This window comes from Tamandua tetradactyla, chromosome 22, assembly GCF_023851605.1.
Source record: "Tamandua tetradactyla isolate mTamTet1 chromosome 22, mTamTet1.pri, whole genome shotgun sequence".
Classification (NCBI taxonomy): domain Eukaryota; kingdom Metazoa; phylum Chordata; class Mammalia; order Pilosa; family Myrmecophagidae; genus Tamandua; species Tamandua tetradactyla.
The window spans coordinates 47,697,620-47,720,613 of record NC_135348.1 but is presented as its reverse complement, the minus strand read 5'-3'; the positions used below and the strand labels follow the sequence as shown (position 1 = coordinate 47,720,613).

The 22,994-nt window shown below is 45.7% G+C and overlaps 1 protein-coding gene across 1 annotated transcript in view; it reads right to left on the bottom strand.

The window, feature by feature from the left end:
* Positions 1-22,202, bottom strand: part of NDNF (neuron derived neurotrophic factor) — a 38,087-nt gene extending 15,885 nt beyond the window's left edge. The window contains exon 1 of the mRNA XM_077140170.1: positions 22,070-22,202. The gene's annotated coding sequence lies outside the window, so the exon portion shown is untranslated. The remainder of the gene's footprint in view (positions 1-22,069) is intronic.
* Between the last annotated feature and the right edge of the window lie 792 nt (positions 22,203-22,994).

The window sequence follows — 22,994 nt, the reverse complement described above, 5'->3', positions numbered from 1 at the left end:
GAGACCGTTAGAGTTCAGCTTCCAGCACTTATTAGGAGCCTGAGCCACATGCAAAGGTAGCACCTGAGTGGACGCGCAGGGTGCGTGGGTACCTGGAGCCCTCGGGGGCAGCCTCACCTCGCCAGGCCGCAGCTTTGCTCGTGAAGCTGCTGTTGCCCAGGACCACCCTGCAATGGATAAGGCAAACTGCCCCAAAACCCCCAGAGTAAGAGAGCTGGCCAGTGATGATTAGGGGCATTTTTCTCACCTTCCCAAATGCCCTTGGGAAGGATTCTTCTTGAATGAAATCAAATAAGAATGAGATGATATGGGGATAATAATTACACCAATAATGACTTCTGTTACACATGCTACATGCCTGGCACTCTTCTAAGTTATGGATTAGCATTATCTAGGGCTAGCAGCCCCATGGTGGAGGTGCTTTTATTCCTCTCATTTAATAAATGATCAAACTGAAGCTGAGACAGGTTCGGTCACATAGTAAATACGACATGATGTGAGAGATAGGAACTAACTCTAATTGTTACATATTCTCCAGATCAGCTCCTTAGCAATGTAACACTTAGTAAAGTACACACTTTCAGATGGTAGGACTGTGCAGAGGAAGCTTCGGTGACAATTCCCCATGGATTGCTCTCACATCTCATGGAAGCGGGAGCCCTGACTGCCGGCTTCAGTTTATCTTATAAAGATGTCCCTGCACTGGACAGCCACACGGACACTGCAGATGATACCTCTCTCCGGAGCAAAGAGAAGGCAGGATTGCTGCCTGCAATAAAGATTGGGGTTCACCAGGCTTGGGCCCCTCTCTCTTGGTAAAATGCACACCTGGGCTGGAGCCCCCCAGTTTTCTCTGCATCGTTCTCTGGAAATTGGGGCTCGAGGAAGCCGCAGAAGAAAACCGTCGTTTTCTTCTGAACCTGCCACTGCTGTGGGTGATGAAGGCATTCGGCTCTAACCCTGTGCCTCCTGCCAGCAGGTGTGAAACTTCTTCAGGCCAATTTGTCAGCCTTCCAGGAGGGTAAAACACGAAACTGGTCACAGCTCTCCTCCCACTTATTAAATTATTTTATTGCCTCATCTACTTTACTGACTCAGGTGGACATTTTATTTATATTGTCATCATCAGGGAATAGACTTAATCTGATCTTTTGCTTTCTTTATCAAAAATATCATGTTTCCCTAATCAGAATTACATCAGGTCACATTTTTTGTTTGTTTCTGAAACAGTCTTAACCATATTAATTGCCTTGTCAATTATGGAAAACACATACTTTTCCAGAAAACTTTTAAAAAATTATTATGTTCCTCAAAACCAGGATTTTATATTGTCAGATTATAGTTTTCAAAATACAAACCATTTTTATCTAATAACATTCAACCATTGTTGGGGAAAATTTACTTAGTAATTCGTTCAACTTGAGCAGTATACAGGCAGTTTACATTTAACAAAAATGTATTTTATGGAAGCACTGAATGTAGCTAATCAAATAATTTTTAACTGTCCAGTTATATCGGGGGCTTTTTTTTTTTTACAACTTCTGCTCACAGGTCAAAACTCGAAACCTTACTTAAATATTGTATGAAGAGTGGTTTTAAGAGTTTGTATCTTTTTTTTTTTAACCAATAAAATGTTCTCTCTCAGCTATTCACTTTTAAGAATTAGTCACTTTAAATAAACAACTGAAAATACTTTCTTCTTAAGAGTAAGCCTCTGGCGGACCAGGCCATAAGGACAGATTTTTCTTCTAAGGCTACAAAAGTGCCCTCTAATGGCATAACTTTTCCTCTCAATTATTTTTGTTATTTCTAAGTAGCCAAAGCTTACCTAGAAGCTTAAGTTAAATGACAATTTAACTTTTTTTTGACAATTTAACTTTTTAAAAAATGACAAAGTTTAAGTTAAATGGCAATTCCCAGAGTTTCACGGAGAACCACTGTATTCTCCCCTGTGAGCATCTGGAGGATAATCTAGCGAATGTGTCTGTGCAGGAAGACATTTGGCTATCAACTTTCAAAAAGCAGGCTCTAGTTCACCTGCTGTAGAAAATTGCTAGAATGATTCCAAATATTTTTATTTGGAAAGGTAAATCCATCAACTTGTTTGCACAATTAGTCAAGACCCGGAAAAACGAGGCACTATTGTTGCCTCAGTGTGAAGACCGACTGACGTTTTGATGAAAAGGTCTGATGAATCGAGCACGCAGACGTTAATCAGAAACTGAAACTGTTGATGCCGTGGAAGGGCCCCATAGCTGGCCACACCTTCCTGCTAACCCCAATGTGAACAGGGACAGAGGAACCAAGAATCTGCTCTAACTCAATCTTTGGAAGACGGATTATTGACGATGTGAGATAGTTTTATCCTTTGCGGTGCCAACGTATCCGTGGTTAAAAGGAGAACTTGCTTTTGAAATAGAAGTCTCCAAAGATTAACTACATGTTCTATATTTTTAGGGTAAGAAGGGGGTTTGGGTGATGCAAAGTAAGTAACTTTGAGTATAGTTAGCTTATTTGGTGCATGTGTGTGACTGTGTTTTTTAAATCATCAAAATATTTAGAAACATTCAGGGGTCCACTGAGTTGGCATTGGGATCTGGGTAAATGTGCAGTGGTTCTAAAAGAAGAGCCTTTTAAATAGCGAAATGCAATGTCTGCTGCCTCCTCTCTGGTGAGCACTAAGCACATGAAGAGGGGTTTTCTCTATGATGTTTTAGGACTAATGATGACCGAGCTGCTTCTTCCTTTGTCTCCTTCCCTTCTTCGCTTGGGCCTTTCCCAGGCACGCAGGAAAAGGGAAGGGTGTGGGCTATAGTGTGTCGATTCAAGATGGATTTTAAAGAAAGTATCAGTGGATAGATATGGAGCCACAAGCAAATTTTTACTGGTTGGCAAAGTGTGGAGGACGGAACAGATGATGGATAACCAAAAACTTATAAATAAGTCTAAGAATTCATTTTTAGCATTAATGTGAACTTTTTATTTTATGGACATTTTAGGGTAGTTAAATGTTAAGCTGGCTTGGCATTCCTTTTCTCACAAATGTGTGCTTGTGAATTGCAAAATTGTCAATAAGTGAAGAAATAAATGAAAGGGATTTTAATTTACCAATGTATGAACCAAATACCCAGCATACCCCCTAATACCACAAAAGCACAATGTACCTAAAAGGAAGTAGCCCATGTCCAAGTGTCTGCCTTCAGGTGATATTTCATGAATTCTACAACTGTCATGTTGCAAAATGCATTTTAAATTAAAGGAGATCAACTAGCCAATTTACCAAACATGGTTAAAGCACTGTTCACTAGGTGAAAACAAAAATATATTGTTTGAAATCGTGTAAATGAAGCATGGTTAATTATTTTTATTTCTTCTTCTTCTTTTTTAACAACTTCATCACACACCATACTATCCATCCTAAGCATTCAATCAGTGGTTCCTGGTATAATCACATAGTTATGCATTTACTACCACAATTATATGAGAACTTTCTCATTTCTTCTCAAAAAAAATTCCATATGCCTTATAACCCCTATTATTGACATTCAGCTTTGGTATAGTACCTTTGTTATAGCTAATGAAAGAACACTACAGTGTTACTGTCAACTATAAACTTTAATTCGCATTGATGTAATTTTCCCCACATACCACCCTATTATTAACACCTTGTAATAGGGATGTGCATTTGGTCTAGGTCATGTGGGAATGTTCTTATATTTGTACAATTAACCAAATGTGGTTAATTGTCAATTTTTGCCACTTTTGAAATGTTTGTTAACCACAAATCCTAATTAAGAATCTTGCCTTAAGAGTAGGGAGATAAACCAAGACACTAAAAAGCCTACTTTTAATATTTGTAGACAGATTAGTGTTGTTTTTTTTAATCTCATTAATGTAAAGAATTTGCAAATCTGGCAAATAAAAAGTTCTTCTGGGTTTTCCTGTACCTCTCCAAGACTCTATGAATAGAAGGAGAGATATAAATTAGAGCATGGTGATCTTTTCCAGCTTCTGGAGCTCTCCAAACAGCAGCCAAGGCCTTTGCCCACCTGCGAATGCGTGACTGAAGCAATTCCCTCCCCCTGCACCACCCCCAGCCAAGGACCCATGCCCTCCCGCAGGAACATATGCCCAGATTCTCAGAACTGTCATCAGGCGCCTATGGACGTCATACGTTATAAAACAAGATCAGATTCATCACTATAAATATGCCACACAAAATGGACAATTAATAACTAGACACAGCACCACTCAGATCCACCGAAGGGCACAGCAGTGGCCAAGCCTGTGTGGGTCACAACCCGGGACAAACGTGTGGTGACCAGAAAGAAGAGCGCGCGTCTGAGTCTACTTGAAGCAAATCCATTGGGAATAAACGAAATCCAATGTTTGATTACAGAGAGAGGAAAGTACTAAATCACGATTGTAATTTAGGGAGGATAATTTTAAGGAATGGATGGCCACAGAGATTTCTGTTATTTTCTTTTCCTTTTCAAGTGCAAATATTTAGTCTTTTCAACTTCTATTTTTAAACTCGAGGGCATTTGGTTTTGTTTGAGTCATCCTAGCACATCTGATGTTGAAGCTGAAGTCTTTCATGAGCTGAGAAGGAGACCCAGCACGCTGAGGAGAAGGCCCTGTGCCTGCCCAGCCCTTCGGTGGCAAAGGGCCGCTGCCTTTTAACCTTAGGACATCCACGCCCGCAGGCTGGGACAGGCGGCTTCCCACAAGGCTGACATCTAGTCATAAAAAAGCTGATTCCAAGAAGCTATGCTTGTTTTGTTGCCTTTTGCAAACAATGAAAATGTTGATTAAAATTAATTGCTTAGTCTTAAGAATCCAAAACTAATGTCTGGCGTGGCTGAAATTGGAGGGAGCTCCAACCCGTTGGGTTTGGTGCCTCTTCATATTTGCAAGGGAGCCACAACTCTGGCGGAGGGTGGCCTCGGGCCCGCACTCTCTCAGCTACTGAGGGTGAGCCCTGGTCCCCACCCACGGTTGTGGCAGCCCCCCCGAAATCGGCCCCGCACGGCCCCCCAGCCAGAGCCAGCGCTGCGCGCCGGAGCCGCGGGTAAAGCCTGCAGCGCAGCTCTCACTGCAGGGCAGGGGTGCTGAGACCGCACAGCTCGCCTGCCAGTAATCTACACGTCAGGGGCGGTCAGGGGCCTTCACGCGCCTTCCGACCTCTTCTACCAACTTCCTACACGACTGCCAGGTTTCATTTTGGAAGGAAATTAAATTAGCATGTAAAAAAAATCAACATAAAATTGAAACATGCCAAAAATCGCCACAAGCTTTCCCTTCTATCACCTATCCCTCTGGTCTTCCTGGCTCATGATTCAAACAGGACCCAGGCTGGGGTATTCCAATTTTAAAAGACAGCCAAAGCTACACAATAAGGACAACCTGAAAGAGGGGCAGATTTTAAAACAGGTAGCTCAGTATTGCCACCAGCACTAATACCAAAGAAAAGAATGACGAGCGACAGAAAGGGCCAAAATGTATGTGCCATAGGTAGGAGAAGTCTTTCGATCTAGAAAGCCAGTTTTATTATCCTAAGAGAAACAGGTCTCCTAAAACTCATCTGGTAGGTGTTTAGAAGATATGATAAAATTCTAAAGCAGCATATAGGAAAATAGCAAAATAAAATTGGAACAAAATACTGGATGTCTTCATCCTATCAAAACTTCGCCTCTATGCGCCACTGTGATTGCCGAGATAATCTCCACTGTTCTACAGGTAATGATTCCCGGAGTAATGGGAACCCCTCAGGGAGCAATACTGTGCTTAGTTTGGCAACTAAGCCTTATTTCCTGTTGATCTGCAACAAAATGAAAGTGGGTTCCTGTGCGACGTTCCCAAAAGCAGTTCAGAAACTGCACACCTCACCCTCTGCCCAAATTCAGTGAAGATGGGACGTGGCAGTGTGCCCGCAGCACCTAGCCACAGCACTCAGCAACCTAAAAAGATGGGATAGGCATCATCATGGTCAGCAAGGAAACACTGAGCCTCTGCTGGGTGCAGCACCCTAAAAACACTCTAAAAGCACAAAGATTTTTAGTAGGGACCACACTGCTCTGCTGTTTGCAGTCCAGCTGCGTGGACATTAATTATGTGATAATGCCCTCAATGAAGAAAGCCCACGCCAAATGGAAAAGGGTGGCTTGGACATCATGGTAAAAGAGTAAAGACTCAGCAGGAGCTGGTGAAGGCAGAGAAGAGCTCAGAGGGGAAGGAGGACTCGAGGTGGAGGAGGCCCGGATACAGGTTAAGAGGAGGGACAGTTACGGACCTGAGGCTTAGAGGTAGAAACGCCTCGGGAAGAGTTACATAAAATGTTAGCTGAGTATTTATGCAAAGACTGAATTATACGCTGACAATACAAGATATCCTTTGTCCTTGAGGCACTGAGAGTCTGGAAGGAGGTGAGGAAGGAAAAACTCTCAGACACAGATAAAGAGAGATTTGTAGGGGACTAATTATGAAGCTCTTAAAAGAAAAATCCGCCTTTTTAAGGATGGGAGAAAGTAGAAATCAAAAAGAAAACTCCCTAATGGTTCGTTACTTATATTTCTAAGCAACTGTTGAAATTCCTAGACAAATTTTGAGGAGGGCCCCTAAACTCTTGTTTTCTTTTTTTGCATGGGCAGACACCGGGGACTGAACCTAGGTCTCTGGCATGGCAGACGAGAACTCTGCCTCTGCGCCACTGTGGCCAGCCCCTAAACTTTTATATCAAGTCCTTAAACCACAAGTGAAAGGCTACAGAATCAGGAACAAGAATTTCCTCAGAAGAGAGTCTTCTGTTTCAAAGCTGGGCATTTGCCCCATCCTTCTTTTCCACACAGGACCCTCGAAAGATAAGACTGACACATGGCTCTGTGGAAAACCCTCACCTGGGAGCCAGACACCTCCACCAGAGTCAGAGAACCATCCGCTGGTCGTTCTGTCCCTCTGGACCTCAGGACACTTCACCGTAAGGTAGAATGTTTGGCCAAAGGGTCTCTAAGCTAGGCTGGAGCTGCACCTCTAAGACTCTGTGGTTAGTTCATCATATCTCTTACAAGAGCTGGCAGCATGAGACAGAAAATAACTTTCTTTATGATAAACACTGCAACTCGGGGTCCTCTCTATCTAATTCTAGGATATGAACGAACGGGCTAAGGGCAAAACGAAGGAAAACTGGGCAACATATATGGAAATGCATCAACCCTCTTTGTGCAGTTAATAGCTACTATTGCAGGTTGAGCTTCGGTGTCCCACAACTGTGGCAACAGCACAGAGGTGATTAATGTGGATTTCTGTTAGTGAGGAAACCCAGTTCTAATTCCCTTGAAAACAATCATTAAAACACTCCAGGTGAGTTGCTACAGATTCTCAGGGTTAAGGATCCAGCATGTCAATTACAGAGCTGCTATTTTTAGAACTATTTCACATAAGCTCAATTCGCCCTTGGAGTGAAGGCGTACGTCTGGGCCGAGGCAGAGGCAGCTGTCAGCCTGTCCAGCAGAGGAAGAAGCTGGAAGCCAAATTTTGGTTCTGGTACGTGGTTGCTGCTGCAGGGAGCAGAGCAAAAGTCACAGATACAAAAGTTGTGAAGAAATTAGACAGGAAAATACCACAACTGGGCATATGCGATCACCTCTTCATGAGCTGCAGCCAAGTGGATGGGCTAAAAGAAATGTATGGACCTTCCTACGAGCCCACACCTGCCAACTGGCATGCAATCCATGGTCCTGGACAATTGTTTGGAAGGCATCACCACCCACGGAGGAACCTAAAGGCTGCGAATCACAAGAGAATGAGGCGGCTCTGCAGACGTGAGCAAGGAAGGACAGCGTGAGTGCACTGAAGACATCAGGGGTGTCAACTCATTGGTGAGACAGAAGGAAAAGATAAGGTAGAGGTGGTCACGATGCAGCTGCAGGGTCATTCGGACGGACACCAGGCTTCTAATACTGACAAGGAGAAAACCCAGCAGCCCCTTCACATGTTCTGAATATACATAGTAGGTACTCAGTGAACAGTGACTGACGGATGGGTCAAATGGAATAACTGCTGTGTGTTCTGAACTAGGCCAGCACTGGTTTTCTTTACAGCAAGGATAAAAAAGAAAGGCCAAAGCAGAACACTGCGGTAGGAAAAAAAATCTCTTCACTCACCTCTCCGCAACAACCTCAAATTTTTATATATTTTCCGTCTATCTCCTCAAAGGATCCTCAAAATCCAAAAGTCTTTTCTAGTCATATTCATCATATTAACAAAACAAAGTACTTAAGTAATCCAAGTTCAAAGGTACTGCCATTCCATGACAAACCTGGTTTTAAAATCATTTCCGTAAATCTGCCGGCTCTGTCTGCGAAACACATGGGCTGCATCTTTCATAAAGTTTTGATCAAAGAAATATTTTATTACCCAGCTTCTGGTGATGCAATAAAAATGTAATAAAAACTGTTGTCCATCAACAAGGCAGTGACAGCACAAAGTTTTTTAAAAGAGCAAGAATGCTGGAATTGTAGCGTTCATTGATTGATTCAACAAACATTTAGTGGGCACTTGTCTGTGCCAGGTTGGGTTTGAAGTGTGAGAAACATGGCAGTGAACAAGATGTGTGATGTTCCTGCAATTCAGAACTCACACGTCAGTGAGGGAGGGAGCTGGTGAACAAGTAGAAAACTAAATATGATTCTGGACGGCAGTAAGCACTCGGAAGAAAATGAAACAGGATAGGTGGGTATGGGGGCACTATAAGGAAGGGAAAGTTAGGGGAGAAAGAGGCTCTTTTGAGCAGAATGATCAAGGAACGGCTCTCTACAGAAGTAGCCTTGGAGCAAGGATGTATGTGAGGAGTGAGCCATACAAGGCACCGGAGTTGGAACTAGAAGGGACTTCTTACAGAGGAGAAACTGAGGATGAGGGAGGGGAAGGACAAGCACCGGTCTTCTGGTTTTCACACCTGGAAACCTTCACACCTGGGAATCTGCAACCATCAGCCACCAGAAGGGACACGATGGCAGCCACAGGACCAGGGGACAGCACTGCCTCCGTGAGGCTGCGAGCAGCCAGGCCAGGTGTCTTCACCTGGCCAGTTTTCAACCCTGGGAGGCTGGGATGGTGAGGACACCAGGAGCTTAAGGTGCATTATCGGATGAGAAGGGGATTAGATGCGCTCTACCTAGCCCAGCTAGTGCCAACAGTCACCGTGTATAGGGAAGGAGATTTCAGCCCAGTAAAATAAGGATGTATTTAATAGAGCTGTCAAACTGAAAACTGCGATGTAAGAAGTAGGAGGAGTTCTGGCAGAAGAAGGATGCTCCCTGACTTTCCCAGTGAGATAGGAAAAAAGAGTGCCATGAAATCTCCGGGAAGATCCTAATAGGATGACAGTGGTGTGGGGTCGGCTCATCTGAGCTGCCCCTGCCTGCGTCAGCATCACGTCCTGGCATGAAGTCCCTCCCTCCTGCATCCTGGGGTTCCAGAGGTAGACACGGCAGTCCCCGTCCTCCAGGGACACCACAGGCTGTTTCCTATGATGCTTCCTTATCTGACCGGAGTTATAGTTTATTTTACATTTTTTCTTGACCCTATAGAAAAGCTCTTCAGGAAACCACATGACATGTTGTCCCTCAGACAGAAGCTACATTTTACTCATCTTTATATGGTAGCCCTTTACACAGTTTTGTTTAGTTCTAGCACCAAGTAGGCAATAGATAGGTATTTGCTGAATTATATTGCTGTAGTGAAGCTCACAGAATTTAGGGCAATCTGAAATATCTCCCATCAGAAAAACCCTAAAATTTCCGGACTGTGCAATGAACTTGGGGTGGCTCCTTGCTCCTTGCTCCCCAAGGCCGTTCTTAGCACCAGACCCAGCACCTAACTCTCAAAGGGAAAGACAGCTCAGCGCTGGCTGCTCCAAGCCAGACTAGACTCAGGCTGGAATTATAATCTGGGCCGCCATTCCTTCCTCTGCAGAACTCACCATCATACCATTGCCACTAGGGGCAGAAAACATAACCACTTTGACCCTCAGTCTCCATGTTTGTTGACTGAAATGTAACAGTATCTCCTTCCAAAGCAGTTGAAGGATTAACTGAGACACTTCCTGATAATCTCAGCACTGATTAGGGTCAATCCCTCCAGTTCTTAAACTAGGAACCTCAGTATTATCTGGTTTTTAAAACCCCATGTTCTTTGAAGCATCAAATCTTATCAATCCAAATCTTATCAATCCACCTGCTCTATATTCTCTCAACTTTGTTTTCTCTTCTCTATCTACACTGTCAATGACTTAAATTATTCACTTATCACATCTCACCTAGGGCTCTCACATCCATTTCCAACACCTCCTCCATCCGTTTCTATAGTTCTGACAGTGTTACTTTCATTAACAAAATTCTAATTGCTTCACTCCTCTGTTAAAAAAATGTGAGATGACCTCCCACAAACTAGAGGATGAAGCCCACGGTGCAGGGGGCCTGATGCCTCCTTACCCACCACCTGCACTCCCTACTGCTGCCCTCCGCTCTGCTCCACATTCCCAGCCACGCCTCCAGGCTTGGCACACGCTGTTGCCTCTGCGAGGATGCTCTGCCATGTCTCTGTGTGCCAAGCTCCTGTTCATTCTTCAGGACTCAGGCATCAGCACTGACAGGGATTTGAGTTGCTCACGTCTCCTGGCTCATTCTTGTTTAAACGCAGACTATTTAAAATTCTGTTCGTATACATGCTTGAGATCCCCAGGAATAGAACGGGAATCAAAGTTATCTCTATCCAGCTATTATGCAGCCCACGGAAGCTGTTCATGGCATTTTGTGGGGGCAACACAAATAAATGAAAATGAAAATAATAAAGTTGACTTTTTTGGTTATCATACAGAATTTGTTTAACTAAGAGGTAATATGGGCTAAATTGGAAAAGGGTTTGGATGCTTTTGAAAATTTAATGACTGCTAGGTTATTCTTTGAAAGTGGGAAGTCTGGAAGCCTAGCTCCCACCGTTCGAGATGAGGTCAAGAACATCCCTCGGCCTCTCTAGACCACTGGATGGTCCGGAGGTTGACGGCAGGAGGGAATTTTCTGTCCCAAAGAACACAAAAACGTCTTGATAGGAATGCACATCAGCCAGAAGAGCCTCTTCCCTCTGAAAAATGTCGAATGGGGCTGGGTTGGGACACACTCTAATGTGGAGACAGGACCGGCCTAGGGCGGGGCTTCCCAAACCTTCATGTGTGCACAAGTCACCCCCATTTCCTGCAGAGGTGCGGGTTCTGGTTCAGTGAGGGTGTGGGAAGGTGTGAGCTTTGGCCCTTCCCAGGAGCTCCAGGCGTTGTGGATGCTGTCAGCTCACGAACTGGAGCTGCCAGATTTGGATGACTTTGTCTCTCCCAACCCTGTAACTCCCTTGTACTTTTATTTTTGAAGCTCCTAAAATATCATGAACCTATCACTGCACTATTGGTAAGCTGCACTATTGGCTTCATCCCTAGGATACTGATTAACTTTCTGATCTCTAATTTTCAGATTGCACAGTTCTCCCTTTTCTGTATCTTCTTTACATTTGAAAAAATGGCATGCTGATTTCTTCCTGTTGAGGAGTTTATGTTTGTTGTACAAGCCAGTAAGGGACGGGTGGCCCATGTAGGAGCCAATGACGAGATTCAAAGCTACACTAAAGTTTCTATTTTCTTCATATACTTAATGGGGGCTGCAATACAGCAGTAATAAATAAAATGCTATCCAGAAGGACCCACTTATTATAGCCATAATATATAAATATCATAGAATAAAAGGGGTGTTTGATTCCATGCAACTAATCCCGCATTTTCCCAAACAACTGCTAATGCTGAAGCTCCGCTCCCACTCTCTGCCTGTGGCAGTTCTTTTGTTATAAAAGCATTAAAGTTTGTTTCCTACCAAAAAGGAGAGGCCTCCATAAGCAAAGCACAGAACAAAATCAAAATAATAATTGTGAAAAGAACTAAAATGAAAATAAGGAAAACTCCTTACACAAGTGGGCAATTTAGACATCCCAGGGAGCTTAAATATATTAGTTAAAATGGTTAAACCCTAAATCATTCTTAGTTCCAGAAAACAGAAAAAAGGGGAGAAGAAAACACACAAGTGTAAAGTTATTTTGCTCTTGTAAAAATAAATGTTAGAGTAATGGTCTTCAAACGCGTATTTCTTGTCCTATCCATTTCCCAGGTAACACACCACAAAGCTGTGTCTTGAGAGATGAGCTACTTGCCCACCAAAGGTGCTGGTTCCTGATAAGCTGGTGGTTTAGAGAACCTGGCAGAACGCACAGTTAACATGTCACTTTCTTTTTCTTTTTTACTCTAGGCTTGCTCTTTCTCCAATCTTATATCTCAGGGTCTCGTGTGAGACCTTTCCAAATCTTATATTCCTGTCAATTCAGGATTGAATTCCCTTACAGAAAAAGTGAATTTAATTTTTGCCCTAGACTTTACTCTTTTCCATCCTCTAGTGCCATTAAATCTATATAATGACATTATATATAAAACATTCATTTGTTCATCTGTTCATTGAAGTTTGGGAACAATTAAAGGTGACTACAGCAAAATGGACTTGGAGTGAGGAGAGACTAGCTGAGGTCCTGACGACGCACCATTCTCTGCTTTTGTACTTTGACCTGCCTAAATCTTGGATTCCACTTCTGCCATGTGGTGAGGATTTACTCCCAGAATTGTTATGAGATTAAGTGAGCTGATGGATGAGAATGTCCTCTTACAATTAAAAAGATACTTTCTGTATACAAATAGTATAAGCCAGCTTCTCTAACTAGTTGCAAAATGTTATCCAAAGCAAAACTAGTTGCAAAATTTTATCCAAGGTTGACTCTAGACATGTGTTTTTGACTTACTCTTAAAATAGAGATGTGAGCAGAATTTTCAGCGTCAGATTATTCTATCTTTATTTACCTAACCTTCAGGCAAAAGGTGAGGTCCCTACTCAGTTAGAGACTGACCAGGGGATTGGTCAAGATGTTGTTTTTTTAAAAATAATCACATGAACAGTTGGAAACTCTAAATGCTCTTTTTGTCAACCTTAACATGTCATATCTGGGGAGACGAATATTGTTCAATAAACAAAGCTGGATTACAACGGACTGAAAAGTGAATGTGCTCAGGCTTTTTAGGCACGAGATCTAGTGAAGGATTTACGAGGAGCGTGCTGAGATTAGAGAGCAGGGATCAGGTTCAGTCCTGGGATGTCCTGATTATTATCGCCGGATTACGAGGCAATGGGGGAACAGGACACTTCCAAAAGGTACAAGAAGCAGACAGACGCATGGCGACTTTTAATGAAAAGCATCTAGCAAATTGCAATGAAACAAGCAAGCAGATCAACCTACCACAATTAGAGAGACCACAAACCAGAAAATACTGACTCAAATTGTATTTCAGACCCAGTTTTTTTCATCCTTTTCCCCGCAAATTAGTAAAATATAGAGTTTGGTGTGGTTTTTCTTCTTTTTAAAAATTTTAAAGGGAAGCACTAATGAAGAGCTGCAGCTGGTGCGAAGTGGGGGTCAACAGTGTGAGGGGACATTACACAACATAAACCCTGCCAAGAGGAAAAGATGTCTCCACACTGCCTCTGGGGTGGTTTCTTTGCTTCGGAAGTTTGGATGCACTTGAAACATAAAATGTTTAAATTATAAATGAAGTTGGTGGCTAAAGTATTAACATGAGTATATACACTTTCAGTCTTTGAACTTTTTCTCATCATATATTAAAGGGTTTGAAATTTTTAGAATATTTGAACAACCCTTTCATAAGTGCCTATGATAGCTTTTCATTATTAACATGGAATTTTGGGAATCATTTATTTTAAAAATCTTAGAACTGGTCTAACTTCTCAAGAATGCCACATCATTAATGGAATAATAGATTAAGTTTAGAACTGAATTAGTACCAATTATACTAATTACACAGGGATTTGCAGCTTATTGATTTTTCAGTGTTGCAACTACTATACATAATTGGAATATATTTCAATATTATGAGTTACGTGTCTCTAATAAAATTATAACTCATTTTTCTAATTCCCAATTTTATTAGGCTCTACTTACTGAAGAAAACATGTTTTACTACTTCCTTTTCCGGACAACTTGTTTCCATGGCGCGTTAAAAGCTTTGTTGATTTTATGCTTGCACACATAACACACACAAAAGTTCAACTTAAGAAATGGGGCTTTTGGGGGCATTTTAACACCCAGATTTGATTGGCTCGCCACCTAGATTGATTAAGTGGAGGCTGAGAAAAGAAAAGTGATTTGTCTTCAGAAGCTGACTCCATGGCTTCGTGCAGACGCCATAATGCAAAGCGGTAACCTATTTTGTATTTTGTGTGTGTGTTTGGAGTAGGATTTGTGTGAATGGCAGAGGGGTGGGGGAGAGAAAGAGGAGGCTTACGCCAGAACCTACGCACGTTTTCAGACTAATACTCGATTATGACTGTAACAATCACCCCTATTAAAATGCCTTTGACCTTCCAGAAAGACAGATGTAGGACCTGTTGCGTGTTTCCCATCACGAACACATCACGAGGAGCCACTGCCAACCTCTATGCCACTCAGAACCAGAATATTTTTACTCTCAAAGATAGGCTGCTTTTGCATGACCAAGATTCTGACCAAAAAGTGGAAAAGTTAAATGAATTTCCCCCTAAAAAAATGTCCTAGTAAGTTAACTATTCCTAAAAACAAAATAAAACAAAACAAAACATTTAATGCATATACAGCCTAAAATTATAGTCCTGTGGATTCACACTAATAAATATTTTTGAATCACTAAGTTGTAAAGGAATTCTAAGAAAATTGCATCTATGCAAAGTATTTTGGCAATTAATCTTGATTTAAATTTTTTAGGTATTTCCATCAATTTAGTCTAAAACCTAAAGTTAGCACTTTCTTTAAAAACTGCAGGTTTAGGTACTTGGTAATAGAAACAGTCTCAAATTTCTCAAGAGAAATGTCTTCCTCACAAGGCTGCTTTGAGTATTAAGCAAAATAATAGATGTGGAGCTATTTGCAAACAATCAAGGGTTAAACAAAGTTAACACGTTATTAACACACAGAATCATTTTCATGCACATTTTGAAATTCAAAGCACAAAGCACAGAAATTCAAAGTTGTATATATCCTTTAATGTAAGTTCATAATTGACAACTTTGCTGAGAAATAATAAAATTACGAGGAAATTTCTCAAAATGTAACACAATATACCCTTTTATGAGAGCATAAAAAAGCTGAATAGAATTGTTTAAAAACTAGGTATATTGAACTATTCAAAACATAATAGGGTATAATATGTATTTTATTGGTAAGAGAAGAATTATGAAATGTTTATACAAATAAATAAGAGCATTTTAAGAAAATAGTGAAGAGTTTATTTGATGACTCGGCTCCCTTTTCACTCCTTTCAAGACCTCACTCTCTACAACGTGTTGTCTGCATTGTGGTTTCCAAACTTCTTAAAACTGATCTAAAAACAAAACGAAACAAAACTATGTATATAACACTGACTCAAGTTATTCTATAATGGGATGAGTGTCACAGTACCACAAAATGAAACTGCACATTTTTAATCTCTCTGGTTTTAACTTCAGTGGTGTTTTATGAAGAAGGCTCATGTCCTGTCTAAGCTGACCTGGTTATTATTTTATCCTTGTATTGTGTTTTCTTATGAGAAGCTATCGCCACGGCCAGTTTTTGTTATTCAGCGACCATCTGGAATGCTGAGTAAGTGCCATCATCGGTGCATTATGAAATAATATTAACAGAAGATAATTTCTCCCTCTCAGGTGGAAGCACAAGCAGACCTGACCCTCAGCTCCAGTGTCACGGCGAGGTGCCATGCAGCCCCAGTGGTGAGGACAGCATGTGTCCAGGCTGACGCTCTCGGCAGCTGCTCCTAGCTTGGGATGATTTCAGTGGCGAGGAGACGCCTCCACCTCACCGCTGAAGCGTGTCCCTTATCTTTCCCACGACCTAAAAGGCAGGTTTTCTGGACGGCCCCAGGCAGCCCCGAGCAGGTGCAGCTCAGGAGAGAAGGGAAGGAAGGGAGAGACAGGCTGCTCCGGGAATCAGAGGGGGCGAGAGTGCCCCTGAGATGCACCCCACCTCTCTAAGGTTCCTTCTCCAACTAGCCACCGTGCTCTCTGGCCCTCTCCCGCTCTCACCATACCTGGGTAAGACATTACCTGATACCAACCTGACTTTTCCCAACCTGGGTTATTTTCATATTCAAAGGAATATTGAAAAACAACAGAAGTGCTTTCAGATTCCTCTTTGCACCTACTGTTTTGGCATGGGGGGGGCCCTTGGCAGTGTCTGGGCTGGCCTCTTCCCCCCTCGCAGTCCCCACGTCCTCCCCCTGGCAGTGCGCAGCCTGCAGCAGAGACGACGTCATGTTAACCTCGTGTCTCCCAATTAAGAGGCATTTTATTTTTCCATTAAAAAAGATGCAACATATTTTCAGAGCTCACCTTTGCAAGCCTCTGAGGGTCCCAACAGGACTGACAGTCATGGCTGGAGGGGGGGAGTGCTGTCCCCTCCCAGCTCGCCGGGGGTCTCGGCTACCCTGCTGCCTCTGGCCTGTGTTACCACTGAGGACCACAAATAGCCCTTCAAGTACAGGAGTCAAGCATTTCTGAATCAACCCTAATTTATAGCCTTTGATAGTTTCAATGGATCGAGTGAACACCGTGATTTAATAGGGGTCACCACATTTATTGAGTGCTATCAACATGCGTGCCATTTAGATGTAATTCATTATACATAATAAGCATTCCTTATAGCAAAGTGTGCTTACTATTTGTCCGTAGATGTATTTTTAAACAAGATAAATAAAATGGATCCTGCACGTCTATGGGTTTTTGGTATGAATGAAATTTAGTAAGAAACCCATTCCATTACCCGAATAGAACGCGTAAGGTTCCCCTCCGCCATGCTCAGCGCCCGGCCTGCGAGCAGAAGGAAACCAGAGGCAGGTGAGGCGCACAAGGTGCTGTGGCTTCCTCTCCACGGCAGCGTGCACAGACGACAGCCACCCCCATCCAGGAGCGCCTAAGCCAGGGAAGCCAGGCCCCGGCACCCAGGCCCGCGGAGGCCTGTCCGGCCGCGCAGGGTGCTGTCCCCACCAGAGCCGCCCTGGCCTCCTGCCGCTGACCAGGCAGCGGGGGCCCGCCTGCGCGGCTCCTGTGCGCGAGCTTCAGAAACACAGTCCCCGGGGCTTCAAAGCCACGCCGTCACCCCTCGCAGGTTCCTGCGCGGTTCAGACCCTGAGGCCGCTGCCCACACCTGTGCACGCGGCAGCGGGACTGCCCTGCGGGACGCAGCACGCGCGGGAATGCAGCCCCACACTGCCGGCCGACCTCCGATTGCGGGGTACACTCAGAGCACGCAGCTGGAAGAAGGGGCTGCTTCCCCAGGTTTCTTCTTGGGGAGAGGCCGCACTTCCACGCAGAACCTCGCCGCTTCGACGAGCCGGTGGGATGGGTCTGTGACCGCGGCTGAGATTTTTCCAGCTACAAAGCGGACACGAGTGGGGCTTGTCACCCCACGCTGCCGCGCAGTTATCACCGACACCATCTCCGCCTTGCAGAGGGCATCTGATAGTCTGCTCAAGTGAGCGGATTTCCAATCATGCACAAGTATGTTTTTATTAAGTTCCCTCCTAACTTTATACAACCCCATTATTCCTAAAACTGCTGTTGTCTTTTATCATGATTATAGAAAAGGTAGCAAATTCTTTCAAAAGGGGAATTAAGAGAGACATCGGATAAATTAACTATGTACATTCTGCCATATTTTTAAAGAAAAGGTTCATTTCAAAGTTTCCACTAAAGTGTATGCTTCAGAGAAACATGAAACATTAAATCTGTATCACATTCAGGTTTGTAGCAGGAAAAACACTAACAAATGAAAGCCAATAACTAATCACCAACTTATTAAAATAATTCACGCTCCAAACGATACAGGAATCAGTGAAGGAATAGTGAAATGTAACCTTGGAAGTTTCTGCACTTTTCTCACAAACCTGAGGTCTGCAAACTTTAAAGTGAAGTCTAAATAAATCTAGTTCAGTGAGTTCCATGAAAAAATTGACATTGTAACAGGACCCTACCAGCTGTCCTGTGGTCAGATCTGCCTCTTTATCCCAAAGGGGAAAATCTACAGAAACATAGTGCTATTTCCCTTTTATTCCATACAGATCAAATTCTTTATCCTTAATTTTAAAAAAAATGTATAACAGGCAACACCTTTTATTTGAGGGAACTGATGCACAGCTCATGTTCGAAAATATTTCAAACGACGAAAATTCATGTGTTTGTTAGGTCACAGGTTTTTAAGAAGACACCAGTGTAGGAAGGAAGGCACGGAGCTCTGCACTGCAGGATGAGGGACGCACAAAAGCATCCAGCCTCACACCTACTTTTGGTCTGGCCAGGCTTGGGGACTACGGAGCAGCAAATGTCAGGGTTGCCTCAAGAATAACGAAAGATGCATGAAATCTGGACACATGCCCCAAACACAGACTCACACTCAATTGGTGTCACTTTCCCCAGAAATATAGCTAAATTTATGCATTCTATGATGCAATAAAATACCTGCAGTTGTGTTTTCCCATGTCATGCTATGGGTTTCTTTTTTAACAACAGCAGCAGCAAGAACAAATTATTTACTTTTCTTCCTAGGTCAGAATTATCACGTGGAGACATGACTGCAAGTGCCTAAAGCATCCATTTGTATTTTAACATAGTGAGAAAATAAAGCAGATATATTCTCAGGATATAAAATCAAAGTACTTTTAAATGGAATACTTAAATATTGGACAGCTTTAGCTCCGAAATCATTTTTTCCAAGCATAGACTTACTATTCAGCAATACTTGTTTAGTTGTTTCTCCTAATGATTGTGAACAAGAAATAGGGGAAGAATAAATTATGTTCTCCACAATAAACCTCCTGAAATAAACATTTGGAGGTCCTAAATATTGCTTCAAGATCAAATGAACTATCTGAAGGATTTTTCTGCATTGCATTTGCCCTTGGCCCAATGCAATGACTGTGACACACTTTCTTCCCATGACGAGGTGATAGCAACTATCTCCGGCAAGTTTCCTCACACCCAGCTACCGCTATGGGTCTGTGGCTCCCCAAAGCAAGGCGTGACAGGAGCACAGGCAGCAGGCAAAGTGTGAGAGCACTGCTTCCCCACCGGGGCCAGCCTCTATCCTAGGGAAAACTAAGGCAGGGAGGGTAAAACTATCATACTTTTAATCAGTGCAAATTATGTGGCATTCACATTAATTTTATCCTATCTGTTTATTCCAGCATAATCACTCCACTTCCAACATCTGCTCATGCCCCACATCAAATGAAAAATAAGTTCTGCCCTAACAATGATGACAAAAACACAATCAAGTTTTAAAATAAAAATTCTGACCTCTAGGCAAACTGAATCGAGCTGCTACTGAAGTAAACATGGGAGGATAACATTATAATTTGATCTTTCCCCTCTTCATTTCAAGTGATTTGTTAGTGTTTTAAAACATATTTTTTCTCCCACCACACAGAAAATCTGGCCAACAAGGCCAAAAGAGCGACTAAAATCTGAATCTGTGGCTCATGAAGCCAATTGAAAAAGTCGCTGCTTTAAGTTATCTGAAGAGGGATCCTCTGTGGCTGACTCTGAAAGCAGCGCCGCCTCAGTCCTCACCGGCAAGGTTATGAGATTTGTCCTTATTCCTTTACGTTCATATTTTACCACATAAATGTAAAATAGTTCCAGGACAAATAAACTGGGCATGGGAGCATCCTTTAATTCTCAGCAAAGGATATTTTTCCATTATATATTTTGTTAAATCTTAAGAGATAAAAGCTGTGTCTGCAAGTGATTAAGAGATGTTTTATATTCATGGTTTCATTTCAGCTCAAATAAATTCGTAATTTGAACCACACATAATTCATAGCAATTTAGGCCCATTACAGAGTTCTAGCTTCTTTTTTATGATAGTTACTAATTAAAACCGAGTGTCACTGCCATGCTGAGCCTGCTTCTTTGACATACAAGTTTAATGAATAAAACACCCTAACATAAATATGAAAACAATAATACAGACAAGCTGTTATATTTTGAGTGTGTGGTAAAGATTAAGGACATGCATTGAAGTTGAGCAGAAAAGGCACTTCTTTCTTTAAAGGAAGAAGTAAAAGATTTTAAAAAGAAATTTGAAATAATATTCATTTTTCAATCTTCTAGACCCCTCCTTCCCAGTTGTACCCCCCCCAAGTATATACACTTATAAGAGTCACTTTTGAGGGATAAATGATGAGATATTTTAATGTAATCCTGCACATAGGTTTAGATTGAAAATGGGAATTGGGACCATAATTAATTATGTTTCCAACATTTTTAAAGTTGGAGAGATTGAGGCAAATGAGGACATCCATATGAGACTGCAACCTTGCAAAAGTTCATGGATCAAACTTTAGTAAAGTGACGGTATCTTTTTGACATTTGATTAATTCCACATGCAGAACGAGAGTGAGGAATTAATATCCTTTCGGTGTTTTCACTTTCTGAAACCAGTGTAATAAGAGACTGACATGCAATCAAACCAGTGTAAACAATCCCTGCGAAGGTTACGGCCTTATTAGCACTGTTAATAAGCAATAATGACTCAGAGCGCCCAAACGCCTCCCAGCTCTGCTCTGGGAGCAGAGGACGCCCGCCATCCGTCCACCCACCTTCCGGGACAATAAAACAATTCGATCCCATCGCGGCGTCCGAGAGGGAGTTTTATCTCTCCTGCAGCCGGGGGTCACTGGTGTGAAGGGGAGGAGAAAGGACCGGCCCCTATCATTTCCACCGAGGCCTCCGGGTTCTCGCAGGCGCTGGGCGGCCGGCTGCAGGAGGTGGGGGGGGCGCGGAGCCCCCTCCCCGGGGAAGCGAGGGTCCTGGCGGGAGGGGGGTGGACGGAGCGGGGGCCGCGGGGCGAGCCGGAGACCGACTGGGCGGGGGCCCTTCCGCGCGGCTTGAGGGCGCACGGACACGGGAAGTGGACAGATACTAACCCACCTAAGTTGCCGAGAGGATTCAGTCAAAAAGCAAAATCGAAGCCCGAGACCATTGCTCAGGCTGGCCTCCCGCTCACCGCTGAACTGGGGGGCGGGGGCGCCTCGAGGGGCCTGCGGCGGGGCCGGGAGCCAAGGGGGACCCGACCCTCGACGAGACCAAACCGCACCCCGAACTCAGGTGCCCCGGGCCTGGGCGCTCGCGCGCGGCCCCCCGAGTGCGGGGACGCCCCAACTCCTGCTGGACCAGCGGACCGAGCGCGCAGACGGCCGGCCAGGCGCCGTGCCCCGGCCGGGGCGGGAGGGGACTGTGCTCGGTCGCTGCTGCGTCCTCCAGGCAGAAGCGGTCCCCGGCCCCGGCCGCCCGGCCGGGCCCCAGAAGTCTCTGGACGACGCTCACCCGGCGGCGGGAGGAAGAGAGAGGTGCGGGACCGGAGGGTAGCCTCGCCGCACGCCCACGGCCCCACGCCCGCGGTCCCCCGCACAGCCCGGGGACCCGCGCCCACCCACACCCGCACCGCTCAGGGGGTCCCGCGCCTCCCCGCCGCCCTGCGACCCACCGCCCGCGCCCCGGGCTTTCGCTCCCACGCACACGCCCTCCCGCAGCCGGGATCAAGGCCCCGCTGCACCGCACCCCGCGGTTCCTCCCGAGCCCAGCCGCCCCCCTCCCCGGCTCGAGCGCCCTCGCCTCCCCCAACCCCGGTTCCCGATGCCGCTCGGGCCGCTGGGCAGCGCACCAGCCGGGCACCGGGGCCTCCTGCCCTTCGCGCCCCTCGCTCGCCCGGAAGGCCCTTCCCGCTCTGCGGTGACCGACACCCCGCCGGGACCCTCCGAGCCGGGGTCAGGCCCTCCAGGCCCCTCTGAGTGAGCCCTACGGACGCGGCGCCCCTTCTCCGGGACTCCGGGGGCCGGCTCCGGCGTCGGGGCTCCCGGAGGGTCGCTGTCCCAGTCACCGCTACTGACCTTAAATCTGTGCCCGGCCGGTCTCTGCTGCTGGCGCTGTTTCCTGGGGTTGAGCGCAGAGGGCAGCGGTGCGCAGGAGACCCGGTCCCGGGCCGCGACCACTCACCGGAGCCGGGTACCGCGGGCGTAGCGCGGGCGCCGGGGCGGCCGACCGAGGGGAACGGACCCGCCCAGGGGCCCCGGCTTCGCGGTCCGCGCTGCTAACTTGAGAGGAGGCGAGCGCCGGCCGCGAAGTTGCCGCGAAGTGGAGCGGGAGGAGCGCGGGGCCCGGGTCCCCGGCGGGGCGGGAAGTGCCGCCAAGTCCTTTAAAAGGCCGGGGCGCGCGGGCCGCAGGGGCGCGGGGCGGGGACTCCGGGCGAGGGGCTCCTCGGGCTCCGCTCTGCCGCGCCGCGGAGCTGGGAGTGCCGTCCGCTCCCGAGTGTCACTGCCCAGCCCCCGCCGCCCCCCTGCTGCCCGCCCGCCCCTCCCTCCGCTGCCCGCTGCCTGCGCGCCCGCCCGCCCTCCCGCGGCGCGCCAGCGCGCACCAACACACACTCACACACACACGCGCGCGCGCGCTCGCGCACACTCCGCCCGGCGACCTAAAGGTCCCCAAGCTGGACCTTGGCGGCGGCGCTGCGGGGGGGACCTCGCTCCGTTCACTACCCCCCGGGGAGGGTCGGAGGCCCCGGGAGAGCTGCAGACCCTGGGAAACGCGCCCGCGAGGCCGCCGCGCCGCGGGGAGAGGGGCGCGCAGGCGAGGGGCTCTCGGTGCGGGCCTGGGGCGCGGCGGGGACGCGGTAAGAGCCGCAGGTCGCGGGTGTGAGGCGGGAAGCAGGGCCCGCCCCAGCCTCGCTCCGGAGCGACCCCGGCGCAGACCCGCCGCCTTGGCCCGGAGACCCGCAGCCGTTTTAACAATTGAAGAGTGGCCCGCGGGCCTGCAGAG